Raw genomic sequence first — 16,787 nt, forward strand, 5'->3', positions numbered from 1 at the left:
GTCATCTGGGTGGTCGTGGACCGTTTTAGCAAGATGTGTCACTTGGTTCCCTTCGTCAAACTGCCCTGCGCTAAAACTCTCGCTAAGGCCTTTGTCAAGGAAATTGTCAGACTTCATGGCGTTCCTACTGACATTGTTTCTGATAGGGGTCCTCAGTTCGTGGCTCGTTTTTGGCGTGCCTTTTGTGACAGGTTGGGAATTCATTTGTCGTTTTCGTCCGGATATCATCCTGAATCTAATGGCCAGACAGAAAGGAAAAACCAGGATGTTGAGCAGTTCTTGCGTTGTTTTGTGGCAGACAATCAAAAGGGGTGGTCTGAGTTTCTGCCACTTGCCGAATTTGCTCTGAACAATCATACATCTTCTTCTGCTGGTTGTTCGCCTTTTTTTTGTTGTTCTGGGAGACATCCGTCGTTTGGGTCGTTCTCCAAGTTGGGATCTGCCGTGCCTGAGGAGGAGAATTTTTCCGGTGATTTGGAAAGAGTTTGGACGGATGTGCGTGGTAATCTTCAGGAGGCCAACAGAAAATCTAAAGACTACTTTGATAGGAAACGACAGGAGGTTTTGTTCGCTGTTGGTGACATGGTTTGGTTGTCCTCTAGGAATCTGCGGTTGAGGATTCCTTCTAAGAAATTGGGTCCCAAGTTTGTAGGGCCCTTTAAGGTGCTTCAGGTTGTCAACCAATCTGCTGTTAGGTTGGAGGTTCCTACCTCCTGGAGAATTAATCCGGTCTTTCATGTCTCTCTGTTAAAAAAAGCTGTTGTGTCGGATGGTGACGCCTCTGCCTCTGTTCCTCCGGTGGTGGAGGACGGGGAATATGAAATTTCTCGCATCCTTGACTCTAGACGGTATAGAGGTAGTTTGCAGTATCTTGTGGCCTGGAAAGGTTTCGGACCCGAGGATAACTCTTGGGTGAGGTCAGATGATGTTTCCGCGTCCAGACTTATCAGAGCGTTTCACAGGAGATTTCCTGATAAGCCTGGTCCTAGGGGATCCGGAGGATCCTCTTAGAAGGGGGGGTACTGTTAGAACCTTGCTCTTAGGTTTTTTTTTTCCTTTGCTGGTCACATGACCTTGTTGGCCTATTTAATCCTGCTCCGCCCTTCTGGCTTTGCTGGACTTCATTGTATATCTACTTTCTAGCTAGCCTGTGCTCTGTATCTAACTCTGTTAGTTTGCTTGGTCTACGGACCTCTATGTTCTATCTATTTTGTTTGTTCGTCTGTCTGCTACTATTTCTGTTAGGAGGTGTCCCATATTCCTCCCAGTCCTTAGTACTTGTAGGGATTCCCTCCCCACATCTATAGGTCTCCGTACAGACTAGATTAGGACTTTAGCAGGTCTGATCGCAGGATAAGGTTCCCTGTTACATCGTAGGGATTCAGCTGAGTCCTATAGTAGGGACAGATCTCCTCTCTTTCCTTAGCTTTGGTAGCAGAACATAACACTTAGAGTCCCTTTCCTCTTCTGAATCTCTGCTCACCTAGCCTCATTGTCAGATCCTCAGCATCCCTCCACTACGGTTGTCAGAATTCCTGGCATCCTTCTACAGTTTGACCACTAGTGGCTAATATTGTTCACCTTAATAATTGTGCTGCAATCCCACTCCTTACCACTGGAGGCTGCTGCTGTGTTCTGCAATTGCCCTTTACTAAGATGGCAGATTCTGAACCTGTGGGATCCATCTTGTTTCCTGTTTGGGGCTATTTAAAGCCGCATGAATCTCTCACTCATTGCTTGAGTATTGTGTCTAGCTGTTAGCCTAGTTCCAGTCTTCAGCACCTGAACATTCTTACCCAGACTGTTCTACGGATTGTTTCCTACAACTCCTTTTGCTAACTCCAAGAACTTCAACTACCGCTTGCTGTTCCTGCTCGTGCTCCTTCAGCCACTGGTTTCCAGCAGTACTATGCCAGTATCGTAACATTTGTGCTACTGAATCTCCACCCACATAGCCTGATTGACAGTCCCTCACTGTCACTCCTGTTGCTGAGATCTCATACTGCTCAGTACAAGCTGCAGTTGTCAGGCTGGGTGGGTAGAGACTTAACACACTTGGACACATACACTCTCACTCTATAACTCTAATATCAGGATTATACAGCCATTCTGACTTCAATATTCAAAACAAGGACATCAGACTAAGTCTAGGTCTAACAATATATGCAATTTGTTTTGTGAGCTCTTGTGATAGATCTGCTTTAAAGACTGCACTTTCTGATCCATACTGGGTAGAAAATAACATTGCAACATGTCTACCTTATAAATTAAAAGGATTTTCTGAAAATATACATTGATATATGCTATTTGTCTGATGGGGTAACTGCACCTTCCTAAGCACCATGGCCTCTTTACTCTTAGTATTGGTTGGAGACCCTGCAGTCAGACTACCAAAGATCAGACAATGATGTTCATTAACCTTGTAAATGTTATTTTTTGTTAGAAAACTTCTGCAGGGTGACTGAGGGCGGTAGCTGTAGCCGAGCTGCTGCTCCATGTCGCCCTGGCACTTTACAGAAAAATTGTCTCCCAGTCCCATTGTACTGTCATGTGTTGGGGCATCATACTCACTTGTAGGCCGCAGGCCTCCGCTGTCTCAAGGCCTCCATCTTCCGGAGCCACCGCACATAACTCAGGGGACACACAATTCCTTTCAACACACAGAAGTTTCTGGACAGTTCAAGTTTATCAGATTGTAACATCCAGTTTCGGGCACAATACCTCCTATTCCTTGTTTCCTTAATGCAGAGCATTTTCAGCATTACTATCCGTTCCTCCTGGACTATCCACACGTTTACTGGTTCTGTCAGCCCTAGGAATTTCCCTTCCAGTTCCGCAGTACACCCAGGATATGTTACTTGCCCTTCACGCAGTTCCATGTCCATCATCCCCTGTACGCCAGAGGATAAGACACTCTTCGTAGTACATGTGTCTATCGAGCCTTGAGCTCCGGCAGGAATGTCTGCAAGGGATCCCGATAAAGCCTCCCACTGCCCCGAATGATAGATCCATACTTCCATTATCAGCCCACTGCAACTTGAACCTGACCTTGGTTAACAAACTTCCCTATCTGACTGCCTATCAGGAAGCAGTTCCATTTTACTGAGGCTTTCCCCTCCCAGTATGGGCTAGTCCTGAACTTTAACTATGGCTGTCCTTACAGTATGTACCTGGGCAGAGCTCCCCCACAAACACTATGTATTACATTTACATACATTAACCAGAATGTTTACCAGAGTCTATCTTACTATATAGTCACTACCTTATGTCCTAAAACCTAACCTATATCTTACTCTATAATGTATACATTACCATATCACGTTCTATATCACAATACATGCTAAAAACCACAGGACATAGTTCACACTTCACATGACACAATATATGTATATAAAACGCATGACAGCATTCACATAACTCGATTGGTGTCTTCAGGAGTAGGAATGTGACAGCATAGTCCACTACTCTTACACTTCAGCAGGAAAATAAAAGTCCCATGAAACATTAAAAAGAAATTATCTAAGCATCCAAAGCAAAATCTGTCTCCTTGCCACAATTTTTTCATCATGGATAAGCAAAAGTATTATGCATTAGTTATATCAGCACACCAGCGTCAGTGACGTCAAAAACAATGGCGGTCCGGTGGTCAGCAGGCAGCGGCAACCTCTGTTGTTATTTAGCAGGTGAAACATATTTAGGGCTATCCCTTAGCAAGGAGGACACGGGATCCAAAAGAAACTCTAAGGGAAGTATATTTTCGGTCTGAGTGCGATCCGATAAAGCATCAGATCATATTCGGACAAATGTTAGCCTATGGGCCCGTGCACATGTCCTACCATGTCTTTGGACAGACTCAGTCCGAGGAAAAAAAATTGCTGCATGTCCTAGTTTGATCTGATATTCGGATTCGGCCATGCAAGTCAATGAGTCCGCGGAGATCCTCAGACTGCTCTCGGATGACATCTGAGTGCAGTCTAATCTCTATGCACTCACAGAACGGAGTAGATGGAGAAACTTTTTTGCTCCATCTTCTCCTCATCCAAGAGAATTGGATCACACTGTGATCACGCTCTGATCAGAGTATGATTGGCATAATCAACCCGATTCTCTTAAATGAGTGAATCCACGTCCGTCAGCATTTGCCCTTATAAATAACTTAGTTCTGAAAATTGTTCATTTGTTTCTTTGCTTTTTCTTTTTTTTAGTTTACGTGATTGACGATTACATATTTTTTTATTTAATTCCTCTTTGGCCATCATGCAATGTTTTCCAATCCCACCGGAGACAGTTCTATCCCAAAATCCCAAACTTGCCGACAAAATCGTGAAAGAAGGAGAATTTTTCGGAGGTGAAATTCTCCACATTTTGTTGAGCAAAACGAAGCTACAGTGAGCGGCTCTGTTCCTTCCTGGAGTGAAGGCTTTCAATTATTTAGAAATAATTTTGGGAATTCTGTAGAACGAGAGTGAAGCAGGTTTGAATATATTTTGGCTCCGTCTCGCTGGAAACTGTGGTCCAACCTTTGCTACAACTACATTCTAATGACTCACAGATTGCATAACTATGTCCGGCCTGTATCTGAATAATGAGAGACCATGAACTTCGAAGTCATTCACATGTAATTCAATCTCCACAAATGCCAGCGTGCACGTTATCCTATTCATAACTTTTTCTTCTACTGCAAATGTATTTCAACATATCAATTCCGAAGCGTGAGGTCTTATTTTTTTTTATATCTAGGTCAGGAGACAGTTTTACATTTTCTTTGTCCGCCTTTCCACTTTTACACATTCCTAGTGTTGGCTAATGTCAGTGGCTTTTTTTTTTTTATCTGAACGACGTTCCTAAGATCAGCACTTCACTAGCTGATGGAACTAGCTTTGAACGGTTGCAGGAATAGGGAAAGGTCTACAGTAATTGAGAGCTCAAACATTTTCTAAAGGCGTCGACGTCTAGAAGTCCGACTATTTTCACTGTTCTTAATGCTCGGGAAAAAAAAAAGTTTAAATCGCCGGAAACGTGGCCTAATGTTGCTTTAGGCGAAGAACTGTAGATCTAACTTGGGTGCCATTTAGGTGTCGTGCATGGTAAACGCAAAAATAGATCTAAAGCCACAATTCATCTTCCCGGATTCTTAAAATTTTAAGGGATTTCTAGAAAAATTTCATTGTATATACAGGAAAAATATAAATCTTTGTACTGTGTTAACCAGTAGATAGAAAAATATTACGATTTGAGAGGCCTCAGTGGTTGATACTTTTTAATGGCTAACTTAAAAGATAGTAACAAATCGTAAGCTTTCGCGACTACTTGGGTCCCTTCATCAGGCACAGATGCTAGATGAAAAGACCAGAATAGTCGTGAAAGTTTACAATTTGTTGCCATCTTATCAGTTAACCATTAAAAGGTATCAACCACTGAGGAAGCTCAAATCTCAATATTTTTAATCATATATAATAATTAAATAGCGCAAGTGTCTAAAAACATTAATTCTCTTCCACACTCACTTTTCATTTTACGAGACGTAAGAACCAATGCACAAGAGTGTTTTATACTCCCATACAACTTCTGTAACCAGTAAATGTTTTTGGACCCCAACTTTATCACTGCCATACGCCTCTGATTTGATATAGGGTCATAGGGGTATCTCTGTAGGCTAGATCTGGCCATATTAATAAATTAGGCAGTTACTCCAAGGTTCTGAAATCTGAGCGGACCTACAAGGTCCCTCTGCCCCATGAAAGAACACCATCTCTTTGATCAATGGTGTTGAATGAGGGTGTCCTATTTTTGTGTTGGGATCCAGGAACTTGAAGCTGCACCTTAGGGGAAAGCTCTGTATAAAGTGCCCCCCCAAATTATAGCTATGAATCCCACCTTATATAGACCTACTTGTTTAGCAGATTTGTGGCTCAATTTCCCATCCAACGAAAAATTGAAAAATGAACCCAATGTAGGACATAATTGCAGATTTTTAGGAGATAAATACATTTAAGGAGTAAAATATTGATAATCTGTAAAAAAAAAAAAGTTTACAATAAAATATTCAGCTACAAAATAGTAAAAATAAAATGATGTGCAGACACATTCGGACACATCTTGGAAACAGTGAGAACCCCTTTCTGCAGTGGGGAAGCGTCAGAAGGAATATTTCGTGGAGAAATGTTAACTTTATTAGTTATATAATTTCCATATGGGATTACCCTTAAATATAGAAGAATGTACGTTCACCTGGAGCTTTATACCCAAGCTGCACAGAACATTGGAGCTTTTCTTGGCATACTACAGACCAGGATCCCGGTACCTGACATTATGATCTGGTAATTGTAGAACGAAGAACTAATTTAATCAAGTCCAAACTGCAGACTCGTAGCCGAAAACCTTGTTAAAGAAATTTGTGCTGATTGAAGTTCCTTTCCGTTTTTTTGTATGGCACAACAAGCCATTTAACAGACTTAATCTTATCTAGTTTGTGGTGTACAAAATACCATTAGATATAGTTAAAGGGAAGCTATAATCATAAGAGGACGTAATGTTTAAATCAGGTTTCAGTGTTATGTATTTTTTAAACGAATCTGGCAATTTTTTTATATCACGATCTCTATTAAGAAAAAATCGTAATCTTGCAATTTTCACACTGGCCACTGGGGCCATTTTAGACTCCTACTTCCTGTCTTTTCAGGAAGAGTTTACAGCAGTTTTCTTATCAGAGGCAGTATTACCATCACCAGTAACACAGCTGATAACACAGGATCCACCAATCACAATAGGTGATGTCACAGCTCACCTGCTTCCCCTCCCTTCACAATGTCCTTTGCACATGCTCATTAGATCTTCCAATACAAAACATAGGGTCAGAGTGTGTTCATTTTGGCTTTATACATGTGTTGTTTCCTGAAACAACAGGAAGCTAAAATGTAAAAAAGCTCTAGTGGCCAGTATAAAAAACATATTTTTTATACATATTTAACACTAAACCTTGATTTAAACAGGTCATTTTCTTCTAGCTTTCCTTTAAGAACTGGTACGTCTGTTATTTGTTCACACTGGGCTGATTGTAAAACGTTATCTATTGTGTTGCCTCTGGAAAATATGGATAGCAATCACCTTTATTTGTATAACTTTCCCAGAAAATCCATGGGCTCCTAGGAAAGGAGGTGACACCTCCCTGGTATCAGGAAAAAACCTGACGTCAGTCATAAATAAATAACAGTTTCCTCTGGCCCAACATCTCTTGGAGGCAAAGATAGAAGCATTGAGAAAGTGGAGATTGGGCATTGAGTGAATGAAGAACAACCATGGATGGGGCATGACCTATTAAAGGGACATTGACCTACATTGTTATCAGTGACCATATCTATTGGGTGAAAGAATACTCTAACCAAGCAGTATTTTTGGTAGACATGCAGTCCATTCGAACACCATTTAATTTTTAACTTGGATGGAAAAAAACTGTAAGAACACTCTGATTAGTTATCTTTGCCCACCCTTTGGGGTGCACTGGCCAATTTCGATCTTACTAGTGCTATAGACGTAGTTCTGATAAATTAAATTCATTACACATGGTCACCAATTCTTGTTACTGTGATTTTCACCTTCAGATCTTCCTAGGATGGTGACCATCTGTAGATTTTTTTCAGGCTTTCATTGGAATTACCTTTAACCGGAAGCTTACCTAATGTATTTTTATTTATTTACATTTTTGGTAATATATATATATGTTTAAATATAACAATCTGTAAAAAAAACTAATATAAAGCTTGCAATTCTCACATTGGCCACTTGGGTTTTCTTAGATTCTAACTTCCACTTGTTTCAGGAAACAACACATGTACATTAGCCAAATGACTCCTTCCCTATCTTTTGCATTGAAGCATCTAATAATGCAAAGGTCATTGTGAAGGGAGGGGGAGCAGGGTCAGATGTTACATCTCCTATTGTGATTGGTGGATCCAGTGTTATTAACTGTGTATAAAGGTGTTACCTGTCATAGTAATCCTGCCTCTGCTGATAAGGAGGCTGCTGAAAACTCTTCCTGAAAGGATAGGAGGTATGAGTCTCAAAAAGCCCAAATGAGCCATGAAAAAATTGCATGGGTACTAGTTTAAAATATATGTAACTCGAAAATATGATTTAAACAATGATGTTGGCTAATTTCTCTTTTTATTGCAGAAGTCTCACTGTCAACTAAAAATGTAACTAAAATTTTAATGCAATTATTGGTCCTTGTAAAGAACCATTGCTTATACAAGAGGAGTTAAAGGAATTGACCAAGATTAGAAAAATATGGCTGCTTTCTTAACTAAACAGTGCCACGCCAGTTTGCAGGTTGTCTGTGGTATTGCAACTGAAAACCCAAGTTGTTGAGCTGCAATACTAAACCCAATACTTGAATCTGGAAGAAAGCAGCCATGTTCTTGTCAGCCTCGATATTCCCTTAATCCTTCTTTTGAACTTTTTTCTTTTTGTCTGACAATTGTATTTAAATATTCAAGAACTCTGGAACAACTTATAATAAAAGAAGAGAAGAAAAACAAAGAAATATGACAACACTTTTAACCATTTCCATCCTCAATGGTCCAGAGAAGAGCACAATCAAGGTGATTTGCCTGAGGGCTAGAAAAGCTATCTCAGCCTGATGGACATTATCTGGTGGGAAAGCCCGAGCGCTGTGTACCTCAATGCACTGGGGGATCCTCACATCAAAGTGGATATTTGTGTTTGCGGATTCTGAAATAAATCATTTAACATTTGATTCACTTACATAGAAACTTGATTTCACGTATCCTGCCAATATTTCGTTTTTTGTTTTTTTTTACTTTAACATGCAGTTTTCAATTCTTTGCTGATGTACGGAGGTTTGACAGGGGGAAAAGGTCGGAGGTCTAAAATATTATTTATAAATGTGGCATTTTATAAAGATAGTTAGAAAAAGAACTGACTGAACATGTGATACCAGAAACAAGCGGCAGGTGGAATCAAAGAAGATATACTTTGTAGACTATTCTAGGGCTAGGTACATTTACACACATGGAGGAGCAGATTGTGCCCCAAGTCTCGTTGCCCAATGTCATCATTCGTATTGTTATATCCAATTTCCATTTGGATACCTCCCTTCTCCCCTTCTCACCCATCTCACATGCCAATGATCATTTACCCTAAGCCACTGTTTATTTTTTGCTTGATCCAGGCAAAAGATATCATCAGATCCTTATCCTTACAATCTTAATCTTCCACATCGTGCATGAGAAACTAATTTCCTGCCTGTTCTTTAGGATTGGTAAAGCATATTTGGAGAAATTGACACCGAGCTTAACATTCAATTATATAACTAAACAGATTTACAGTATTTCTGGGATAAAATAAACCATAAATTATCCCCGGGTATAAATCATATCATGGTAACACGGTAATGTCCGTAACTCAAGTTGGAAAAATGCCAGTTAATAATAAAAGATAATTTCTAAGAATATTGTAAATATAAAGCAGAGATTTACGTGACCTGTATTTGTAACATAGGCCAAATGAATTTTTTGCAAAACATAAAAAAAGACATATAAATGTGTACACTCTTGTAGTTCAGGTCTCTCTGGTAAGATGACAGTCTCAAATACAGTCTCTGTACTTGGGAAGATGTCTTCTTCCCCCAACCCCTGCTCTCCATAACTCACTCCCTCTGTCACTGATTCCCCAATGACTTATCAGTGGTAGAGCGTGGGTTGTCTTTGCTCCGGGCAAGTCAAATATTTTTTGCCACCTAACCCATGTTGGACATAACATTTTAAAAATAAAGTTGTACATTGTTATATTTTTTTCTTTTTATTTATTTATTACATTTAGTGCTTTTATTATGTAACTATTTTATTACCTTTGCCCTAACCCTGACCATGTCCCTAATGTTAGCACTATTCCTAGACATAACCAAAACCTAAGTCTTATCTGTAGTCCTATTCCTAACCCTAGTCCTATACCTAACCCTAGTAGTAACCCTAACCATAGTACTAACTCTAGTATCCCAGACTTATGACGCACCCCCTGGGGCCGTGGGGTACTCGGTAGCCGGTGTAGTCACGGTGGCAGTGACCCAGTCCGTGGCCCCGGGCGGTCAAATAAAGATAAAGGGGAATAAAGTTTTTGGAAATAATGTTCGTGACGCCACCTGTGGTATGCGGCTATATGGGGCCGCCGCTGGGTGCAGTTCCACTGGGGCTGGTGGTGACGCAGCAGAGTTGGTTCAGCTCTCCACAGGCAGAGCTTAGCTTCAGGGAAGGAAAATGATAAATTGTATGAGGTAGATGTTGCTGGTGCTGTGTAGTTCAGGGCTGGTGATGGCGCAGCAATCATTCAAGGACACAGTGGGGTGCCATCTTCAGGCTTTACTCACAGTTGTTCTATTTCCAGGTTATAATGGCCAGCGTGTAACCTCCCACATCGTCCGGTGTCCTCCGGGGTAGGGATTCAGCAATCTCTCAAGTATCTCAGGAGCACTTACACGGGACCCCGTTCTATGTGCCTTTCCCGCTCGTCTCACTGCGCTGGCTCTCGCCCTCCTGCCCTGCGCCTCACAATCAGTGTCCCAAGCCTGTGGCCTCGGGCCTTGTCGGGCGACGTGCAGTCCCCTGGACCCTACGTGGCCACCTTTTCAGCTATATAATTGTGGGTTTTGGCTGCAATACCTTGAAAATGCAGCAGCCTCCGGTTGTCTAGCTGAGCCTGATTGTTCTCCACTAGTTAGGGGCCGGTCCCCTTCTGCGGCCTGATCCCTCCACATCAGCGTGAATTCGGGCGCACGGGTGGCATCCGCACTCACTGTGCCCCTGGGATCCCTTCTGCCTTCCTGGAGTCCTCCTCACTGCTCTTCTCTTCTTTCCTCTCTCTCTCTCCTCCTGGGCCTCTTCCACTAGGCCCGAATACCCTCACTCTACTGAACTCCTACGCCAAGCACTGGAGCCAGGAGCATGGACCCTTCTGCACTGCTCTCCTGAGCTGGACTGGACCCTTCTAGATGTTTCTCTCTGTCTTTTATAACCTTTTTATCTGTGCTCCACTGAACTTCTTCCTCCACCCACACCCACCACATGGTTCCCCCTCTCTTGGTTCCCCCCTTCCAGCCAGGGACAGGGCTCAGCAGTGAACACGCGCATCTTGCCCCTCCTGCTGGTCTGGAGTGGTGTAGTGTTGGATGTAGGTGGGTGGGTCCCGGGTAGTACTCCCTCCTTACCTGAGAGTGGGGTACCACACCTCTGGGTGAGATGCAGTACCTCTGTGGCAACTGGACCCGCAGGGGCACCTCACTAAGGCCTAAACTTAATCTCAATGCTAACCCTAACACAACACTAGTTAGGGTTAGAAAAAGTAGGCAAAAACGTAATGTTTATTATAACTTTTTTTTTGTTTTCTGTTTAGTTTTTCTTTTTTTTTACAGGGACACTTTCTTAAATTTGGGAAGAGCATCTTGGTTGCTGCCGATGTAGAGCGCAGCAGTCAAGGTAAATTTGTCATTGGGCTGCTGCTCTTTGTATGGCTGCACCTGAGATGACAAAGCTCACTTGGACATTGGAGCCTAGGCTCGAAAGGTCCCTTTGGCTCATGTGAAAAGAACAATACTATAAAAAACTCATGATAGTCGGGGGCTCTGTTGGAAATTTTGTATTGATGCCCACAAGCTTCAAGGTATGCTTGAGATTTCCCCCAATGTGTAAAAACCTTGTTTAACTATACTGCATCATAATGTCCAAAATTTGGGTGTGGGTAACAATCCGAGAATGACTATAATCCTTTTTAACCATTATACGAGCCAACTCTACAGCTCTCTTGTGGTTACTTATACGACTTCAAGTTAATCTTTCTAATGCATATATTGAAAAAAATGGAATTTGGAAGACACGTCATAGGGAGTGACTTGTATGAGGTTCGCTTTACGTGACATCATCTTGTTGCATGCCAAAATAAGTTCTTTTCACATAGAAACTGAGCTCACACCCACGTCCCCGTGACAATCCTGCCCATGCATATTAAGATCAACACAAAATCTGTCAGCCCCTTCACACGACCTTCCCACACCCCCATTAAGACAATGATCAAAGAAAATAAAGACTATCGCACTTAGCCTTACCAACAAAAAAATGTAATATCCTAAGATAAACTTATATGTAGTTATGTCACGCTGAAGGGGACAAGATGCTCGGAACAATGACAAAGGGTCTTTAGATGAATAAACAATGATTTCTCTGGATGGGTTCATAGGGGCTACTTAGATCTGGAGGGGTTTTCTGTCTGCTTAGCAGCCCCGGGCACAGTCCTGCTATTTTGGTCTATAGAATGTGTAGCCAATATGCAATCATTTTCAGCTGTGGATCATTTTAGAGAGTGGCAGGTGAAGCTACAGTCATCTGTCAAGTGACAATAACAGAGTGTCTCACACAATTTCAGAAGGCCACAGTGCATCACTTTGATAAATACATTTATTTCCTCCCCCTCAATGAAGAAAAATAAAGACAGTTGTGAAGTCTCAAGTAACTCTCCAGTTCAGGTGTTGGATTTAGGCTCGTCTAACTATTGCTAATGTTTGTCGTTGGCATCTAGGTAATTGGAGAAGATAAAGAGGTTGGAGTTTGCTGATGATGGAACATTGAAGAGATCAACATGAAGATGGGTGTCATGGTACTGTTGCAGGATTTCACTGGGCTAGGGGCTCCTTCCCTATCCGTCAAGCTAGGGGACGCCCTAGTCTATCTCTGTACCCCGGATTACCCCGGAAGGTGGAAATGTCGGGGTCACGTGCCTTGCTATGCTGTCTGACCCTTACCTGTTCCCTCCCCCACCCGGGAAGGTGTGAGGCCGAAGTGTATAAGATTACATCAACCAGACAGACAAGGGAAGACAGACAGGGATAAATGAAAACTACAGTCATACAAAATACACACACCAAACAACAGAGTGGTACACAGGGGAGGGTAAGGTAGGTGAAACCAAATAGGAAAAGATGAACACGCAAACAAATTCCAAGCAGGAATCTCTAGAATAACTCCCCAACCGCCAACTCCAAACATCAAACAACTCCTCCAACTCCAAACCAGGCAGAATGAACTATCACTGGCAATTCCAAAATTGCAGTGGCCAGCATATATACCAACACAAAACAGCTGAGGCAATCCATGATGGTGAGCTCACTGATTAACCCTAGCAATGCCGGAGCAAAGAAAACCCTGCACTGTTTAGTAGGATGGTGAAGCAGTTTTGACCACTGCAGGAGTTCGTGCAACCAGACAACACAATCTTCTAGTCCCTCTCTGTCTCTGTATCCCCCTGACAATGAGATTCAAGATTTGGGAACAAAAAGTTGCATTAAAATTTTGTGGAGGGGAAGGTGGATAAGCACTGGGTGCTGGGAACTAGATGCCAACAAGCTAGAACACCAGGGTTAGGGCTGAAAACTAAATCTTTGATATAGAACATTATTTGTTATAGGGTATAGGGTATGTAGCTGCCTTTTTATCCAAAAAACAGGTTGTGTGTGGAGTTGCATCTCTGCACCAATTAATTTATTGGATCTGATCTGAAATACCAGATCTGAAGATTTGGGAGGCTTTGTTTTTGGAAAAAGGCAGCCATTTTTTTCTAATCCTTTACATCGCTTTCAAACTATTTTATATTCTTATTATTTTTTACTATTGCACCAACAGTTGTCTCCTTCTCACCCAGCATCTTACTTATGGTTTTGTAGCCCATTCCAGCTTTGTGCAGGTCTATGATCTTGTCCCTGACATCCTTAGAAAGCTCTTTGGTCTTGCCCATGTTGTAGAGGTTAGAGTTTGACTGATAAATTGAGTCTGTGGACAGGAGTCTTTTATACAGGTGACTATGTAAGACAGCTGTCTTTAATGCAGGTAACGAGTTGATTCGGAGCGTCTTACTGTTCTGTAGGAGCCAGAACTCAATGGTTTGTAGGGGATCAAATACTTATTTCTCACTGCAAAATGCAAAAAAATGTGTCTAATTTATACAATGTGATTTTCTTGATTTTTTGGGATATTCTATCTCTCAATGTTAAAATTAACCTACCCTAAAAATTATAGACTGTTCATGTCTTTGTCAGTGGGCCAACTTACAAAAAAAAAAGGGATCAAATACTTATTTCCCCCACTGTAATATACTGCACAGCCCATAGTCATCTATGTGGTATACTGCACAACCCATAGTCATCTATGTAGTATAATGCACAGCCCATAGTCATCCATATTATAATACACAGCCCATATCCTTCATATAATATGATGCACAGCCCATAGTCCTCCATTTAGTATAATGCACCGTCCTTAGTCTTCCATGTGGTATAATGCACAGCCCATAGTCATCCATTAAGTATAATGCACAACCCATAGTCATCCATAAAGTATAATGCATAGCCCATAGTCATCCATAAAGTAAAATGCACCCCATAGTCATCCATAAAGTATAATGCACCCCATAATCATCCATAAAGTATAATGTACCCCCATAGTCATCCATAAAGTATAATGCACAGCCCATAGTCATCCAAAAAGTATAATGCACCCCATAGTCATCCATAAAGTATAATGGACATCCCATAGTCATCTATATAATATAATGCACATCCCATAGTCATCCATAAAGTATAATGCACCCCATAGTCATCCATATAGTATAATGCACCCCATAGTAATCCGTAAAGGATAATGCACCTCATAGTCATCCATAAAGCACAATGCACCCCATGGGCCTCCTTGAAGCATAATTCACCCCATAGTCATCCATAGAGTATAATGCACCCCATAGTCATCCATAGAGTATAATGCACCCCATATTCATCCATAGAGCATAATGCACCCCATAGTCATCCAATCCATGTTATAGTATGGTCACTGATTTAAAAAAATAAAAATAAATACTTTCCCTTTGCTCCTCCACCGCACGCGTCTTCTTATGAAGCCGGTAGATGACTTTGGCGTGTGACAGGAGCATATGACGTCACTGCCATGTGCCCCGTCACGTGCACGCTGACATCAGCTGCTGGCCTCTGATTGGCCAGCAGCATGTGTTGTTGCGCAGGGACACAATGGGTCTATGCTTCGCAAAACACTACAACTGGATGTGCGTCCGATGCAGCCCGCCAAAACTATGCACCCCAATAATGCATCTAGTATGTGTATATATTCCCCATCCCCATGTGATGTGTTCCCCATCGTTTGCTAAAATTGTGTAGATGTATTTTTTGCGTTACTTTATTTTTATATAATACATATATTTTATACAACAGTCATAATTTTATATACAAGATCGCGATCTTTATTATACGACATGGTGACACAAGTAAAAAGATTGGAAATGAGCTTTTTACCTAGAAGAAGAAGCTTAGCCGTAATGTATTGCAGTAAGTAATGCCTCAGACCCAGGAGAGAAGGAATTATACTCCTATTAGGAAGTGACCTTTTAGACAGGTAGAAACACTAATCCAATCAATTAGTCCCAAATACACAATACTTTCTTGTTAACCCCCTTCCAAAAATAGATAATTTGTTTTATTACTGAAATCAGTAGTACGGGAAATTCATCCCTCTCTTGTTGTGGCACCTCGGAAACTTGGCAGTGATCAAAGTGTGCCTTGTTTAATGAGGGCAGGAGAGATTGAAAAACCCAGATCCTCCACTGTGATCATCCGTGCAGACTCCAAGGTTATTCTGCTCCCAAGGAAAGTCTGCAGCACAAGCTTACAAGTATTCGCTTACTTTTGGCATTTGTTTGTGTGCTAGGGACAGTGTTGGATTTAAAGGGGTTGTGTGAGATAAGAAAAGAAAGCGCCATTTTTCCCCAAGCAGTGCCACTCTGTGCCAAGCTGCAAAATCATGTACAAAGTTTGGTAGGGAAGGAGATATTGTAAGAAGGAAGACTGGCCTAGGGACCAGTGCGGAGCTCTGGCGCCGGAACTGCCAGGGTCCTGCCCAGTGTTGCCAGGGGACGGGATTAAGAGTGCACGGGAGACTTCCTGGACAGTGCTGGGGGACAGAGGAGAGGGATGGAAGAGAGGAAGTCAGGTGTCTGGGCTCGGGCGAAAGAGACAGTTGGTTGTGGAGACCGGCAGTTGGGGAGAAACAGTCTGACCTGCCGACAACGAGAGAGAGACGTGCTGCCCTGTCCTCGGTGAAATAGAGACGTGCTGACCTGTCTGCGGTGACGGACGAACGGGTGACACAGCTTGCCGCAAAACAAGGGGCGTGCGGTCTGTACCGGGCCTACAGAAAGTGATCGTTCAGTTACCTGCATCACCAGGGGTGGATTAAGAGTAGCAAGGGCCCCGGGCAGTTTAGAAGGCGTGGGCCACCCCCCCCACACACACACACCTGATTTATCACGTGACATGTCACATGATCCCCTGTGATAGATCATGTGATAGTTCACGTGAAATTAATTTGGCACCATATTAATTCTAATATTTTTTTTTAGGCTGTGTGCCCACTATGCGTTTTTTAAGCGTTTCCGCAGTGGCAATTCAGCTGCAGAAACGCTTAAAAAACGTTTGGTAGAAGGTCTGCCATGTTCCCCAATGATAATCCGCATGTGCTGTGTACATGCTGCGGAAATTTCCGCTGCGGATTATCATTGCGGAAAAATCCGCAGCATTACCAATTATTTTGCGGAAGCCCGGCGTTTTCGCCGCCATTGACTTACATTAGATCGCATGGAATCCGCATCCCTGCATCTGTAGATGCGGAATCCATGCGTTTCAATGTGCGGATGGTATTCGGGTGCGGACGACAGGAGACTCT

This window comes from Phyllobates terribilis, unplaced genomic scaffold, assembly GCF_046119375.1.
Source record: "Phyllobates terribilis strain yellow unplaced genomic scaffold, ASM4611937v1 Scaffold_5__5_contigs__length_657084704, whole genome shotgun sequence".
Taxonomy (NCBI): Eukaryota; Metazoa; Chordata; class Amphibia; order Anura; family Dendrobatidae; genus Phyllobates; species Phyllobates terribilis.